This window comes from Periplaneta americana, chromosome 16 (assembly GCF_040183065.1).
Source record: "Periplaneta americana isolate PAMFEO1 chromosome 16, P.americana_PAMFEO1_priV1, whole genome shotgun sequence".
In the NCBI taxonomy this organism is placed as follows: domain Eukaryota; kingdom Metazoa; phylum Arthropoda; class Insecta; order Blattodea; family Blattidae; genus Periplaneta; species Periplaneta americana.
The window spans coordinates 120,276,148-120,293,845 of record NC_091132.1 but is presented as its reverse complement, the minus strand read 5'-3'; positions in this window follow the sequence as shown (position 1 = coordinate 120,293,845).

Sequence of the window (17,698 nt, the reverse complement as noted above, 5' to 3'; positions counted from 1 at the left end):
GTATAATACAAAACAAGTAAGTTAATTAAATTTAAGGCATAAACAATTCAATCAGTTATGATATACAGAAATTGATAATACATATCATGCAAACTACTTCAAATTACAAATACAAACAATTTATCAATAGAGCTATACAGATTCTATTCAATTCAAACATATCATCGGCCAAAACTATACAAATATAATTACAATACAAAGTAAGCAGATTAATTCAATTTACAAGCATTCTTTCATTAAGCTATACAAATTTGTGCAATTAATATCAAGTAGATTAATTCAATTTATAATCATAAAAAATTCATCGGTTGAGCTATAAAGACTACTATATAATTTACAGCATATACAATTCATCAATTGAGCTATGGCAATTCTAAAGCAAGTCTCGTTTTGATGTCTCGTAATCTTCGAGATGTCATGTTCGATTGTACTGCAGCAACAGGCATTGAGTGCGCATGCGCATGGTTATGGGGGCTCTAGTGACCCACAGGCCTCGCTGCTTCATGAGACATAGAGCTCTACATGAGACAAGTGCCGACCACTTCCGCGTCTTGACATGGTTAACATGTGCTTTGGCGTACAAGTAGTTGCCTTTACTCTTCATTTGTCACAAATGTTCTAATCACACTAGAATAATTATGAATGTGTATAACATTTATCCTAGATTAACTTAATGACTTCGGCTGAGATCTGTGTCTTACTGCGAAGAGAAGAAAAATAATATTTCAGTCCACCGCTGTGACTCAGTATTAACGTGCCCGGCTAAAAATCCGGTGGACTACGGTTCATTTCCCTTCTATTTTTCTTTTAACTTGGTTATTTAACAACGCCCTATCAACTACTAGGTTATTTAGCGTCGTTGAGATTGGTGATAGCGAGATGGTGTTTGGCGAGATGAGGCAAAGAATTTGCCATAGATTACCTGACATTTGCCTTACTGTTGGGGAAAATTCGGAAAAAACCCAACTAGGCAATGAGCCCAAGCTGGAATCGAACCCACGCCCAAGCGCAACTCTAGATCGGCAGGCAAGCGTCTCAGCCGACTAAGCTGCGCCGGTAGTTGCGTCCTTCACTCCTTCTCACCTTGTGTTGGGCCTATAAGGTTATAAAATTGCTGACGCATACCATTACTTACTTTCACGTGAGCGACAGAAACATCAAAATAATGGGAAAATCCGTTTTTATTATAAACACAATGAACTTATAAAATATTTAAATTTAATTAAATGTACAATTGAACAACCAGATTTTAAAATGCACTAGTAAAAAGAATACATGAGGGAGATAAAAAAAAAACATTGTCACTGCATCAGTGGCGGTTCCTCGGGGGAGGGAAGGGAGGAACGTCCTCCTCATATATTTTTTTTTTTCTTTTCAAAGTAAATACCAAATAAAATGTGTGTCTTGAAATTCGAGGAAGATTCGATAATTTTTAAGTTCTCACCTATAAGAAAACCTCGGTTGATCGACTTTAAAGGACGCGCGCTCATGTGCTGCTAGAAAACTGTGAGAAAGGTGTGAGATTGTTTGTGTGGAGGAAAGTCAATCCATTCCTCCTTTACTGCAGTTAACACACATAATAGACTAGCGGCCAGAGAAAGAAGCAGACTTTTAAAGCAAGTGAATGAACGGATAGGGAGGAAATCCTCCCCTGAATCAGCGCATGGGCGATAAATAGAAACCGACTAGTCATGCAGCAAGCTCACTACCGCTGCCATCTAACGATTTTACATTCAACCAGACTATAACACATCTAGGAGGAGGCATAATAAAAACAGCTATGAAAGATACCATATAAACTTCCTTTTAAAATTATAAATAAAAAAATATTATTTATTGCACTTTGTATAGGCTACTATTCATAGCTTGAAACTTTCAAGGATATTTGAAAGTTAAAGTTGAGTTTATATAAAACAAAGAGGAAGTAGTTAGTTCTACGTTAGTATCGCAGGTCTTTTGGCCCCTGAAATTCACTTCCATTCATTGTCTACTAGACAGGGCAACAGCCACAAGACCTGACTTTCTTCAAAAGCATGTGATACTGAAGTTGTAAAATGTACATGTGGCAACACAGACCACGTGGGTGGGTGCAGTGTTCTCGCTTTCCTCAGATTATTTCCCATTCCCATTTCCGCGGTTCCGATTACGTGTTAGTAGCTGGTCTCTTCCAACACGTGTGATGCTGTAGTGAGCTCGAAAAATGCTGCGAGGTGAATTTCCTTGTAATTGTTAATTTGTGCAATTATTCAATAATGAATGGAAGTGAAAACATAGGGCTGTATTCATAGACATTTCGCTGCACGCGCTACGAGCGTACTAAGCTAGCCCCGGCTATCCACTGGTTACTAGTACAGAATTCATATCATATCCTATCGCTAACACTGGTTTATGAATACGAAAAACGTTGATAATCCACCGAAAGCCCGCGATAAAAATGTCTATGAATACGGCCCATTATATTTTGTAAAATTTAGGAAACTCAGTTTACAAGAACAGATTATTGCTATACAGAAGGGAAGGACAACCCCAACACTACTTGGTCTTAAATGTATGCATGTAGGCTAATTTGTAGCATGTTTCATTCAAGAAGGTGTCATTTCGTGCTGTTAGCTTCTTTCCTCCTCTTAAGAAATACGCTGGAGCCGCCACTGCACTGCATTACTTTTCGTGAAAAGTTAATGACTGTGGGTGCATTTTATAGAGTTTTCGCATCTACACATGTACCAGAAACATTATTGTAGATATATGTAATGGGCAGGAATTATTTGGAATATTACAAATTAGCACATACAATCTTCAAAAGGTTATCGCTGAATATAATCTAAAAATATCAATACCAAAACTAAGGGGATAACTCTTATTAGATTCAAATTAGTTATGATAAATTAATTGGATAGATTTTGAATTTTAACTATTTCCGTTTCAATATATCACAATGTTGCAATAAAGATATAGATAATCGGTGAGAATTAAATGGCAATAGGTGACATTTTTTGGTAGAGTGAGTAATATATTGTTTCTTATACAGGGACATCATTTTATTTTTACTTCAATTTTTATTGTACATGAGTTTTTTAACGTACTTTACTCCCACCCTCTCTACTAGTAAACTTCCAATCGTCCTCCACACCGAACCAAGGCCGCGTATGTAGTCAAAGTCACCTTACGGTGATAGTAAACAGTACTGAGTTAGTATAGTACGTTCCAGAGATGTGTTCGCGCTTTCTAGTGACGAAAGAACTTTCAGTATTAAATCATATTTTTGCACAGGTATTGTCGCCCGTTTGTCTACGTCGTATCCCGGTTTCCACCACCCGCTTCTGCTCGCCCCTCTGTAAAGGCTAGTGACTGGGCTGTCTTAGCTTTTTTCTGAAAACATTAATTTCTGTTAGAAATTGGACGTCTACGCAATATTATACAACTATTTAAAATAACTTATATAAAAAGGGCCTCGTTAAGTAATTAACTGTCGCGTGATTTCCCCCCTTTCTACGACTCTGCGACAAAACCACTTGGACAGACAGTAGATAGCATGTCCGAGTAATTTTATCTTTTCGGATCGAGCAGAGTGAAGATTGAATATACAGTACGTAAGATACTCTTTTATAGAGTAGGTAGAGAACTATTTAAACATGAGTTACTACTGTAGTACGAAGGACGAAACTGCTGATTGGAATTAGGTACAATAGTCTATAGTGCGATAATATGCACAATAGAACTGAAACCTGCATAGAAATGAACGGCCACCATTTAAAAAAAAATGTGTTTAAATATCCATAGTATGATTATTTTTCAATTTAACTTCATTCTCTAAATTGTATGCTAATGTGCTGTAGACAGAATAATATACATTGCATAATGAATACGTCCGAATGGATAGATCAGTTCGTGAGTAAAAATACTTATTGTTAATACAGTATTGTATTTTTATTAAACAAAAATCTAATGAATATTATCAAACTCAAAATAGCGATATTTCCTAGTTTACGTAAATGGATGAAGTACTTTTCTTCCCTCCTATACCTAGTAAAGTGATGTGTTTGTATTTTACTCCAGTATCATCGAACTCCAGTCGTGGAAGGGGTAGTAAAAAGTGTTTCCAGTTCTCAACCGTCAATCCCAAGGTATTTCCAGGTTAATATTAGAAACGTTAGTAAAAATAAAATGATGTCCTTGTATATTTACAACATAGCCTTATCAATTGGTAATGAAAGGAACTACCTACAACAATGTGTAGGCGAGTAGATTACAACCTCTTCTTTAGAGCTGGTGAAGAAAGGAACTAACTGTTGCACTTAGTTGCGTTAAATTCTAAAAGTTGCATCACCTGACTTGACATTGGCTCCATTTATGTGACAAATGAATGCATTTGTATCTACATGGAGTAAACCTTAACACTCTTTCAAAGTTTAATTTGTTGACTTTTCAAGATTTGTTACGAATTATTTAGAAAATAGTTTGGAATAGATTCTGAAGATCACAAGATCAATTAAGGCTTTCGTCGTAAAATGTAACTCTCAAACAGTTTAGAAATTTGTAGAAAAGCTTTCATAAACCTTCACTTTATACCACAGAAATGGGTTTCCACTTTTGGTCTCAGGCTGCAAGAGGTTATAACAAAATGTCTCATGCAGTTCCAGGAAATGTGTGTAAGGAGATTTATTGTGACCTAAGTTCTTTCCCAGTTAAAACTTCATTATGGCGAAAAATAAATACCTTCAATAACTGTACTACTGTACTCTGAATTAAATGTGAAGTGTACAACCTGTTTAAAATGTCTCCCGGAAGCTAAGCTAAGTATAGCTTTTATCTATCATACTTTAATGACAATTTTACATTAAAGTTTGGAGATCACAAATTCATATTTGTAGCAAGTGTGAAGAGCTGGAATTAAAATTAAAATCACCTATCTGTCTGATTCTGATTAAACGGGCTGTACCGGGTGAACTGGAATTCACAAACTAAGAAGCAAACAATTTCACAGTGAGCTACTGGAGTGTAGAAAACTAATTGTCAAGAATGAATCGGTATGTGGACTCGTGTTTCGCCAAGTGCGGAACTTGGCTGTGCCATGCATCCCAGTACAAGAAGTTTTTCACTTGAGACAGTTATCTGTATTCCTTTTCTGTTTAAGAAGTCCAAAGGACGACAGTTCTGTTATTTACTTATACACTGAAGGAAATGAAAAAAGGTGCAAATGAAGTTTGTACATTTCTGTATCATTACTCAAAACTATGTTCCTGCAAGTGTCAAAATTTTGCGTTTATTCTCTTATTCTTGTCCTGGACAGAAGAGGAACCATATTGTCATTTTTTTCTGTTTAGTACTCACTGAATTTCTAAAGTTTGAAAATTTTGTTCCTGTTTTCCTGGTAGACATCATTCGTTCCTTGATTGCGATAGGACATTAGTGGCAAAGTGCATCAACATCGGTTAAAAATGCAGTAATCTTAGGTTACGAAACGACGGGTAAACAGTAACTGTGGTTAAAATATAATTTCTGTGCACTATTCATAATAATCGATTACTTAAACATGGTTAGCTGATACCTCATTTAACCAGTGTAAAGTCTATAATGATTCACTTTTCCTACAAAATGACTAAAGGAAAACATTCATTTCTCTGCAAAGATAGTAGTCAACGTCTAAAAACGACTGCGCTCATTCCGTTCTACATGGAGGTTATTTTTACGACGCTGTATGAACATCTTTGGTTATTTAGCGCCTAATGAGATGAAGGTGATAATGCCGGTGAAATGAGTCCGGGGTCCAGCACCGAAAGTTACCCAGCATTTGCTCAAACTGGGTTGAGAGAAAACTCCGGATAAAACCTCAACCAGGTAACTTGCCCCGACCGGGATTTGAACCCGGGCCACCTAATTTCGCGGCCAGATTCTACATGGAAACGAACGTGTTCTATATTTTCGCGTTGCATTTGTTTGCCTCTGGGCGCTGTTATGTTCGCGAGTTGCATTTCTTTGTCTTTCAGTACTGTTAGGTTAAAATCGTATAAAATTGAAAATTAAATGCAAAACTTATTATATCCCAAGTGAGTTTGAAGTATTGATAGACTTAATTACTATATTTAAATATATTATAGGCTATATGAAAAAGGTGGAATATCCATAAAGGAAAAGGATGAAGAAAATTAGTACGAATATGTGTACGATCCAGGATCCTATTCATAACAGGAAACTGTGGATTATCCTAAGATCCATCCATAACCTCTCTTCGTTCAGCCAGTGACGTAAAGAAATAAATACTCGAGTGTTCCCTCTTAAAATACAGAAAATATCAGTTGCATAGAATTATAATTTAAGCAGAAGATCCATAGGAAAAATAAGACTGTTTCTGTGTTATTTTAAATGACCATTTGTTGCAACAGAAATGACACTATAGATTTTGATAAACGAAATCCCTCCTGAAATTTTCTGTCGCCCAATTCCTCATAATAATTCTCTTTTCCCACTAAAGAAACTTCACGCTTACCATCATCTCCATCCAAGCAATTCAATTCCTGTTCGAGACAGAATGTCCGATGCAGTATGGTGCAGCCTCATAACAATGTCTGTAATCACCGTCACATCGAACCGTCTGAAACAAAACCGTCATGTCCGAGACAGAATGCCCGATGTACTATGCTGCAGCCTCATAACAATGCGTGTAATCACCGTTACTGGTACGGTCCTAGACAAAACCGTCCTGTCCGATACAGAATGCTGCAACCTTATAACAATGCATGTAATCACCGTCACATCGAACCGTCTGAAACAAAACCGTCATGTCCGAGACAGAATGCCCGATGTACTATGCTGCAGCCTCATAACAATGCGTGTAATCACCATTACTCGTACGGTCCTAGACAAAACCGTCCTGTCCGATACAGAATGCTGCAACCTTATAACAATGCATGTAATCACCGTCACATCGAACCGTCTGAAACAAAACCGTCATGTCCGAGACAGAATGCTCGATACTATACTGCAGTCTCATAACAATGCGTGTAATCATCATCACATAGAAAGTTTTGAGAGATAACCTTTCTGTCCGAGAAAGAATGTACAATGTAGTATGCTGCGGACCTAAGAGTTGCAATCTATTAAGAAAAATGAGTACTTAATTTTATAGGAGTTCTTTAGTTCAGTCGGGTTTTGGTTCTTCAATAAGGAGTTTGGACTTTCTCATACCTGGTTTAGATCTCCAGGCTCTTAGTAATCCTCTTATCATCTTGTCAACTTTAAATATTAATAACAATTTATATGTAAACATAATACTGATGTGAAATCTAGGAACTATTTCATTACAGTAAACGTAATACTTTCACGTAGAGGCGACTATAATGACGTAAAAATAGAGGCCTGAGTACCCAAGAAATTAAGTCAAAGTTCCATCAGGAGTGACTCGGTAATGAAATATATTTGGTTTCGAATGGAATAGAAAAAGACACATAACCAACATGGCTGCATTACATCAAAGAATATTGAAATATTACTACGGTATATTGTGAATGACACTACCCATTCATGAATAAATGCGCAGTAGGCAATATCCTGACAACTTCTAAAAATGTTTTTGTATTGACGAATTTTTCAAAATGAATCTAAAATAATTCAAATCTCTTCTGTTTTTACGCACATATAGGCTACAAACATCCGGATTTGTTCTTATTCGTGAAAGTTTCAATCTTCTGAATTTTTATGACATTCTCTAGAAATAATTCTTCCAATATCATTATTGCTGGAAACTATCCTCATAATGGACTATAATATATGTGAGAATTCTATGTTTATTGAGATTCATGTGTAAAAACTGTTCGCATCTATATGTGCTCGCAAATATTGACATTACTTCTGCTGCAAACTTATGAGCGAAGTGGAATTTAAACATATAAATAATAACCACAGTAACAGTTTTAAAATTGTTGAAGAAACAGCGTTATAACTTCTAGTTAGATTTTCAATGTTTTTGTAAAATGTTGGACTACTTAAACTTTCAAATCCTTTTTTATAATCATCAATCGTTTTCATCAAATAATCTTCCGCTACGTTCTTGTATGTATGAGAATTATATACATTGTAATGTCGCTTTATGTTAATTTTTTTTACAGATAATGTTTTTTACTCATAATACATTGTGTCTCTCCATCGTGATTGCGGCTTGAAAGCGTGAATAACTAATCATCACGCAGTCACGTTAAAATAAATTAAGGCTACTGCTGATTCTGGAACTAGAAATGGGATTTTAGTGCCGATTAATAGTCTGCATAATTACACTGATATCCCTAAGGTAATTGAATCGTATAACGAAAAAACAAATGGATCAGCTTTCCATAAATAAATATATAAATAATATAGAATTGATTTTATGGTGATTATTTTACCACAGTCTAGTATATACAGTCACGAAGCTTGAATTTATGAGGGTATTAGGAACAATAGACTATGCAGGTACTATTTCGCGTTGTCTGTTATGAGGCGATAGTAACGATCCAAATGGTTAGCAACTATCTATGGATGCATATTTACTACATATTGAGCTTCGTGACTGTAACTTATATATTAGACTGTGATTTTACCCTGATTTCGGCGATTACAATGGTTTGATTTCGGTGAATATTTCGTGTAAAAAGGCAATTTCGTGAAAATTTCGAACCCTAAAGAAACAATAAAATATAATGAAATAAAAAATTTTAAATTATTTTTGAAACAATCCCTGTGAAACTAACAAAAAATGTTTGCACCATAAATTAAATTCATAATTCAATTTCATTCGACTGTGAGGAGGTGACAATACTGCCTTCTTGATCACAAGAAGACAGTTGCGAATCAAGATTTCAGGTATAACTCCCTGTAAAGTTGATTTGAATAATTTCGAGGGAAAAATTGTTCCGGAGCCGGGTATCGAACCCAGGACCTTTGGCTTAACGTACCAACGCTCTACCACTGAGCTACTCGGGAACTCTAACCGACACCGATCCAATTTTTCCCTCTATATCCACAGACCTCAAAGTGGGCTGACAACCGTCAAGCAACCAACTTCGAGTACACACTAACTCCGTGTGACTTAAAGTATGGTTTTCTGTTAACGAACAGTGACGTGTATTATGCAAATCAAGATTTCAGGTATAACTCCCTGTAAAGTTGATTTGAATAATTTCGAGGGAAAAATTGTTCCGGAGCCGGGTATGGAACCCGGGACCTTTGGTTTAACGTACCAACGCTCTACCACTGAGCTACTCGGGAACTCTAACCGACACCGATCCAATTTTTCCCTCTATATCCACAGACCTCAAAGTGGGCTGACAACAGTCAAGCAACCAACTTCGAGTGCACACTAACTCCGTGTGACTTAAATTATGGTTTTCTGTTAACGAACAGTGACGTGTATTATGCAAATCAAGATTTCAGGTATAACTCCCTGTAAAGTTGATTTGAATAATTTCGAGGGAAAAATTGTTCCGGAGCCGGGTATCGAACCCGGGACCTTTGGTTTAACGTACCAACGCTCTACCACTGAGCTACTCGGGAACTCTAACCGACACCGATCCAATTTTTCCCTCTATATCCACAGACCTCAAAGTGGGCTGACAACCGTCAAGCAACCAACTTCGAGTGCACACTAACTCCGTGTGACTTAAATTATGGTTTTCTGTTAACGAACAGTGACGTGTATTATGCAAATCAAGATTTCAGGTATAACTCCCTGTAAAGTTGATTTGAATAATTTCAAGGGAAAAATTGTTCCGGAGCCGGGTATCGAACCCGGGACCTTTGGTTTAACGTACCAACGCTCTACCACTGAGCTACTCGGGAACTCTAACCGACACCGATCCAATTTTTCCCTCTATATCCACAGACCTCAAAGTGGGCTGACAGCCGTCAAGCAACCAACTTCGAGTGCACACTAACTCCGTGTGAATTAAATTATGGTTTTCTGTTAACGAACAGTGACGTGTATTATGCAAATCAAGATTTCAAGTATAACTCCCTGTAAAGTTGATTTGAATAATTTCGAGGGAAAAATTGTTCCGGAGCCGGGTATCGAACCCGGGACCTTAGGTTTAACGTACCAACGCTCTACCACTGAGCTACTCGGGAACTCTAACCGACACCGATCCAATTTTTCCCTCTATATCCACAGACCTCAAAGTGGGCTGACAACCGTCAAGCAACCAACTTCGAGTGCACACTAACACCGTGTGACTTAAATTATGGTTTTCTGTTAACGAACAGTGACGTGTATTATGCAAATCAAGATTTCAGGTATAACTCCCTGTAAAGTTGATTTGAATAATTTCGAGGGAAAAATTGTTCCGGAGCCGGGTATGGAACCCGGGACCTTTGGTTTAACGTACCAACGCTCTACCACTGAGCTACTCGGGAACTCTAACCGACACCGATCCAATTTTTCCCTCTATATCCACAGACCTCAAAGTGGGCTGACAACCGTCAAGCAACCAACTTCGAGTGCACACTAACTCCGTGTGACTTAAATTATGGTTTTCTGTTAACGAACAGTGACGTGTATTATGCAAATCAAGATTTCAGGTATAACTCCCTGTAAAGTTGATTGACGGTTGTCAGCCCACTTTGAGGTCTGTGGATATAGAGGGAAAAATTGGATCGGTGTCGGTTAGAGTTCCCGAGTAGCTCAGTGGTAGAGCGTTGGTACGTTAAACCAAAGGTCCCGGGTTCCATACCCGGCTCCGGAACAATTTTTCCCTCGAAATTATTCAAATCAACTTTACAGGGAGTTATACCTGAAATCTTGATTTGCATAATACACGTCACTGTTCGTTAACAGAAAACCATAATTTAAGTCACACGGAGTTAGTGTGCATTCGAAGTTGGTTGCTTGACGGTTGTCAGCCCACTTTGAGGTCTGTGGATATAGAGGGAAAAATTGGATCGGTGTCGGTTAGAGTTCCCGAGTAGCTCAGTGGTAGAGCGTTGGTACGTTAAACCAAAGGTCCCGGGTTCGATATTCGGCTCCGGAACAATTTTTCCCTCGAAATTATTCAAATCAACTTTACAGGGAGTTATACCTGAAATCTTGATTTGCATAATACACGTCACTGTTCGTTAACAGAAAACCATAATTTAAGTCACACGGAGTTAGTGTGCACTCGAAGTTGGTTGCTTGACGGTTGTCAGCCCACTTTGAGGTCTGTGGATATAGAGGGAAAAATTGGATCGGTGTCGGTTAGAGTTCCCGAGTAGCTCAGTGGTAGAGCGTTGGTACGTTAAACTAAAGGTCCCGGGTTCGATACCCGGCTCCGGAACAATTTTTCCCTCGAAATTATTCAAATCAACTTTACAGGGAGTTATACCTGAAATCTTGATTTGCATAATACACGTCACTGTTCGTTAACAGAAAACCATAATTTAAGTCACACGGAGTTAGTGTGCACTCGAAGTTGGTTGCTTGACGGTTGTCAGCCCACTTTGAGGTCTGTGGATATAGAGGGAAAAATTGGATCGGTGTCGGTTAGAGTTCCCGAGTAGCTCAGTGGTAGAGCGTTGGTACGTTAAACCAAAGGTCCCGGGTTCGATACCCGGCTCCGGAACAATTTTTCCCTCGAAATTATTCAAGAAGACAGTTGTTATGGGAAAGAGAAATGACCATTGTCTGCTCCCTGGAAGTAGTTCCTGAAACTATGCATACATCGTTGTCAGATACAACACGTATGTAATGCTGAAATGTATAAATGTATATATATATTTTTAACCGAGATAATATCACATTTTATTTGGAAGAAAGAGCAATTTTTCGTGAGAATTCGCCATGAAAATTGTTGGCAATATTATGATTATGAAGTAATTTCTGAATTTATATCAATTTCGCGAAAATTCGCGGATATATTTCGCTTTATTTTGGACTTTCATTAAGGGATTTGCATTTTTCAAGCATAAAATTAAGTTTTTAACATATTTCGCATATATCTTTAATACCAAAAAAATCACATCCCTACGTATAAATATAAAAAATTTAATTAATTCTTCTCATCACTCCAACAAAGTAAATTATACATTTAAAAATGAAATAGTCAAACAAACATAAAACATAAATATATAAAACTATAGTCTCACTACCACTTGTCATCGTGTTGTTTCCAGTAGGTACTGTAAATTAAGCAATCGCATGTTTAGTACTACCGGTGAATAAGTACACCTCTCTTGCGGCGATAGAGTGGAAAAGTATAGATGCCGGGTGAATTGCCACAAAACTCGAACAGGTAAAGATAGTTATAAGATCGAGATATCATAGTCTAGTATATACAGTCGCGAAGCTTGGGGTCATTTTTTGCATTTCTCGCGATAGTTGCTAGCCGCTTGGAGCGCTGTGTGTACTAGGAATAATAGACTGTGTCACTGCCATCGTGATCTAATACAGTCCGTAAGGCAGACCATGTGACTGGCTTAACCCGGTCACGAAGGGCGGCGTTTCAACCATATAAATTAATTGGAATGCATAAAAAGTAACATATATTTCTCTAAAATGTAGTGTAATTGCATTAATAAAATTTAAAACAATGATTAGGAGACACTTCAGACATAATTCCTTGTGAGTTAAGGTGTAATATTATTTTGGTGTGAAAATTACGTTGTTCGTATGTGTAATAGATATACCTGCTTTTATTTCGATTAAATATTGCGAAATTATTATACATTCATTTATGTACGATTCAATAATTTTCAGTTGCACCGCACGAATATTTAGATATGTTGAAATTATAGGTTATATTTACTGTCACAGTTGCCCCTTTCTGTCTAATTTTAGTGGTCTCCAATGCCCTGCCATTCATATGGAAATATTATAGGTTATGTTTACTATATCTTATATTCCTAAATTCGCAATTATACATTATAATTAAGCATAATGTCATGTATGATACTCCGCACATTCAATTTGTCTGTATTTTAATACTACAACTGAGTATTGAAATATTGTATTTATCTACTACCTAAGAGACGAAGTAACAATCGTACGTACACTAATTTCATAAGCGTGGTATGATAAACTTTCTGTGTTTATCAAGGAAGGTAGATATGCTATATTAAAATCACAATATATTTTTTTTATTAAACCTCAAAATAGCTTCCATTCTAAACTTAAAATGTTGATACGAAGAGATTATGTTAACATGTAAAATTCTCTTCTCATTAATATAACACAGTTTTGTAATTATTTCTGCAACATATTATGCAACAAGAAGTAAAGGGAACTTATGGACACATTACACTAAATAAAACTTAGCTATGATACGCAATAAAGTTATAATATAATACCTGGTCTAGATCGAAAAGGCATTGACTGTGCCGTATTTCGCATTGTTGTGAAAAGTTGTGTAAACTGTGAAATGTTCGTTATCGGCTGTAATAACTGTAAATGCCTAAAATACAATAACTTGAGTAATAATATGGGACAAGGAGACGTTCGTGGTACTATAAATAATGTAAGAAAAAGAGGTCAAAGTTATCCTTCTTCCGAAAGATACAGAAAGGTGAGTTTATAAAATATAATATATACTTTATGAAAATAATATATAAACCTTATGTATTTCGTATTTCAATAGTGGAAGGAAGGTGTTAATTTTTCAAAAGAACACGATATCAAAAGTACAATACATTTTATCGTCTGCTAGGGAAAGAATCTGTGATGAGGCGATAGTAGCGATCCTGGTGACTAGCAACTATCTATGGATACATATTTCCACGGCCGACTTGATGTTACCTTCGCTTTTTTTGTATACGGCCTTGACAATAGTAATATTTTCTTAGAAATGGATAATTTCTCAATTCCACCACTTGGCGCTGTCTGCCAAGCTCTGGTGTCCACAGAAGAAATACTCAATATGAATTAAAATAAATGTTTAAAGAGTAATAATAACACTTATAAATAATAAATAAGAAGATAATAAGTATTATTATGTTTAGTTCTGTTAATTATGGTAAAAGCGTGAGTTTAAAAGCAGGGAAGGTACCACATACTAACCTGTTCGGTTTAAGTAACATGATGACAGAGGCGTAATTTTGTAGTTCATTCGCTGAGTAGCACCCCTAGGCTAAACTGCGATGTTTCAAAGTAATCACTTGGGTAATTATTTACCATAACTTATACTGAGTTTTATAATTTCACTCACTGCACTGATACATTCCACTTGATATTGCAGATTCAAGAATCATAGTTTAAAGATTTTGCGACTCAGTAGATTATAAGCCGCATTCTTCGAAGGAACAAGCTTTTCAGTTAAAGCTGCTGCAATGTTATCTAGAAGAGGCCTAACAAATTTCACAGTAATGATATTAGCAAGTCCGTTTTGGCCGTCTTAATCACAAATTGGCATTGCAAGAGAGGGCATCTACACAGTAACGGCTCAATTTCTGAACACAAATTTTCTAATATAGGCTATTCTTGTTTAGTATTCTTTTTCGATGATTAAGCAGCTGATCTAGAATCAATTTTGCATGAATATTGCCTTCATCGGCCTCTTTCCATACATTTTCTTGTTCTTTATGTAACGGATCTCTTTCAATTGGAGTTTTTCAGTTGTTTTCGTTATCCCATCTTGCTTCTCTTGTAACACCTGATTAAGTTGTGTAATTTTCACATGCAATCTGTTAATTATTTCTTTTTAGCTCCACAAAGTTGACAACGTCTGTTTGCGTCGCTTTATGGTCATTTTCAACTGGCAAGAAGGGAATGTCATTAACTGATGCTGAGCCACACGGAACATCTTGTTCGAACAGTGAAAAACCAATATTACTAAAAGATTTGCGTTTCTTGGGTGGAGGGAGATCAGTTTTAGTAACTGTCCGTCATGGTCTTCTGTTATACCTAGGATAATGAGGGAATATTGTTGGCACAGCATTTGGTTTTACTAGTCAAAATTTCCCATTATTAGAATAATCTTCTTCCCTGAAATGTAAACTACAAACGACTGAAGATGGAGAGTTGCTTTAGAAACAAAGTGAAATCACTTTAAGCCATTTTCGCATCTTTCCCTTACTTACTTATGGCTTTTAAGGAACACGGAGGTTCATTGCCGCCCTCACATAAGCCCGCTATTGGTCCCTATCCTGTGCAAGATTAATCCAGTCCCTATCATCATATCCCACCGCCCTCAAATCCATTTTAATATTATCCTCCCATCTACGTCTCGGCCTCCCCAAAGGTCTTATTTCCTCTGGCCTCCCAACTAACATTCTATGTGCATATCTGAATTTGCCCATACATACTACATGCCCTGTCCATCTCAAACGTCTGGATTTAATGTTCCTAATTATGTCAGGTGAAGAATACAATGCGTGCAGTTCTGCGTTATGTAACTTCCTCCATTCTCCTCTAATTCCATCGCTCTTAGCCCCAAATATTTTTCTAATAACCTTATTCTGAAACACCCGTAATGTCTGTTCCTCTCTCAAAATGAGAGTCCAAGTTTCACAACCATACAGAACAACCGGTAATATAACTGTTTTTATAGATTCTAACTTTCCGATTTTTTGACAGCAGACTAGACGACAAAAGCTTCTCAACCGAATAATAAGAGGCATTCCCATATTTATTCTGCGTTTAATTTTCTCCCGAGTGTCATTTATATTTGTCAGTGTTGTTCCAAGATATGTGAATTTTTGTCCACACCGAGTAACGGTTAGCGCGTCTATCCGCGAAACCAGGTGGCCCGGGTTCGATTCCCGGTCGGGGCAAGTTACCTGGTTGAGGTTTTTTCCGGGGTTTTCCCTCAACCCAATATGAGCAAATGCTGGGTAACTTTCGGTGTTGGACCTTGGACTCACTTCACCGGCATTATCACCTTCATCTCATTCAGACGCTAAATAGCCTAAGATGTTGATAAAGCGTCGTAAAATAACTTACTAAAGTAAAATAAAATATTTGAATTTTTCCACCTCTTCGAAGGATACAACACCAATTTTTATATTTCCATTTCGTACAATATTATGGTCACGAAATATAATCATCTTTCCCTGTCACTCGGAAATTCGTGGAATGATATTGCTCCTTCACTCTTTTTTTTCTATTCGAAGTACACAATAGTACACAACAATACGTCATTTTAAATCATTCACAATAAACTCACATACCAGCAGAAAAAGCGCAATATTACTAAGTATAATCGTACAAGAAACGATACACACATTCCTCAGTGAACCTTGGGAGTTAGTGCCATCTGGCGGGAATTTCATATTTTCTCGATTACAGCTTTAACACAGGGATCAAAATGAATTGTCAAGGCCGGTAAAGGAGAAGCGAAGCGAGCACATCAAGTCGGCCGTGATATTTCAACTGTCTATGTTTGCATATTTAGTAAGTATTGAGCTTCGCAACTGTATATACTACACTGTGTAGATATGTTAATTGCCACAAAATTACCTGCGGTCAATTTTAGAGTTGGTATCTGCGAGATATATTAATTGCCACAAAACTACCTGCGGTAAATTTTGTGATTGGTACCTGTGTCGATCAAGTTGCTTATCAGTGTCTGGTCTATCCTGCTTAAGGATGGCAGTGCATTTTGACTCAGTGAAAAAGTACAATTTTAAATCTTATGTTCATTACATATCTAAAGGTAACTAACATACATGGTAGTGTGTCCAAAGAAGCTGCAGGCGAAGGTTTACACAGCAGGGTTAACTGACGAAATAAGTGACATGGGTAAGTGTGACTACTCATAATCATACGAGCATAGCAGAGGTAAAATTAAATCGACAAGAAATAAGCAATACTTGCAAAAGAAAACCAATAGAAAACTTATCCGAGAAACCTTAAAAAATCATTCGTGTTGAATTGGCAAATCATGACGATGAACATGAGTTGACAACTGTGGATCTTGAACTTATTAGGCGAAGTATACATTTTGTCAGATCAGCTGTACATCTCGCGTTGCCTAAAACAAGACAAGAGGTTCAAGAAGCGCTGGAATCAATGACCATAAAGACAAATAGAGGCGAAGATTTTATTCTTGAAAACTACGTAGAAAGTGAGTTACCGGTAGTGATTTTTTTTGTGTACTACAAATCAGTGACGTGCCGTCCACCCAAGCAACCCAAGCAGCACTGATTGATTGTAAGAATCACTACATCTACGTAAATCCATGGTTAAGCTTTCTGTTTATTTAATCATAAAGTTCTGAAACGTTTCTAAATACGTTTTGTTAATTGTAAGTCGCGTGTTGGGGCATATACAATGCACATACTGCGGTCCCGAGCTGGCAGAGGTGCAAAATGCAGGTCAGCATGGAAGTTGCCATGACAACCCACGTCGTCACAACTTCTAACCAATGAGGAACGCCTCACGAGACAGTAGTAAATGCATATACCCCAAGCAGCCGGTAGCTAGCCTGCCTGGGCTGGCTGTGTGTGCGAAGTCGAATGAGTGTAAAACGTACTGTTTCTCTCGCGTTTGTTTTTACCGGTAGCCTACTTCATAGTTACATTGTGTACGTGTACGTGCATGTAAGTGCAATAAAAAGTTTTGATTATGTCTGGTGATAATAATAATAATTTAATTCAGCAACAAAAGCTAAATACAGTAATTTAACTAAAGCAATACGGGATCGTGATGTTGCTAATGCACATATTCGTGCTTCTAACGCACTCGCGACTTTTGAAACTGACCAAACACAACAAAGTATTATTCTACATAATGAAAAGGTAACACGCAATAGAGACATTCTGAAAA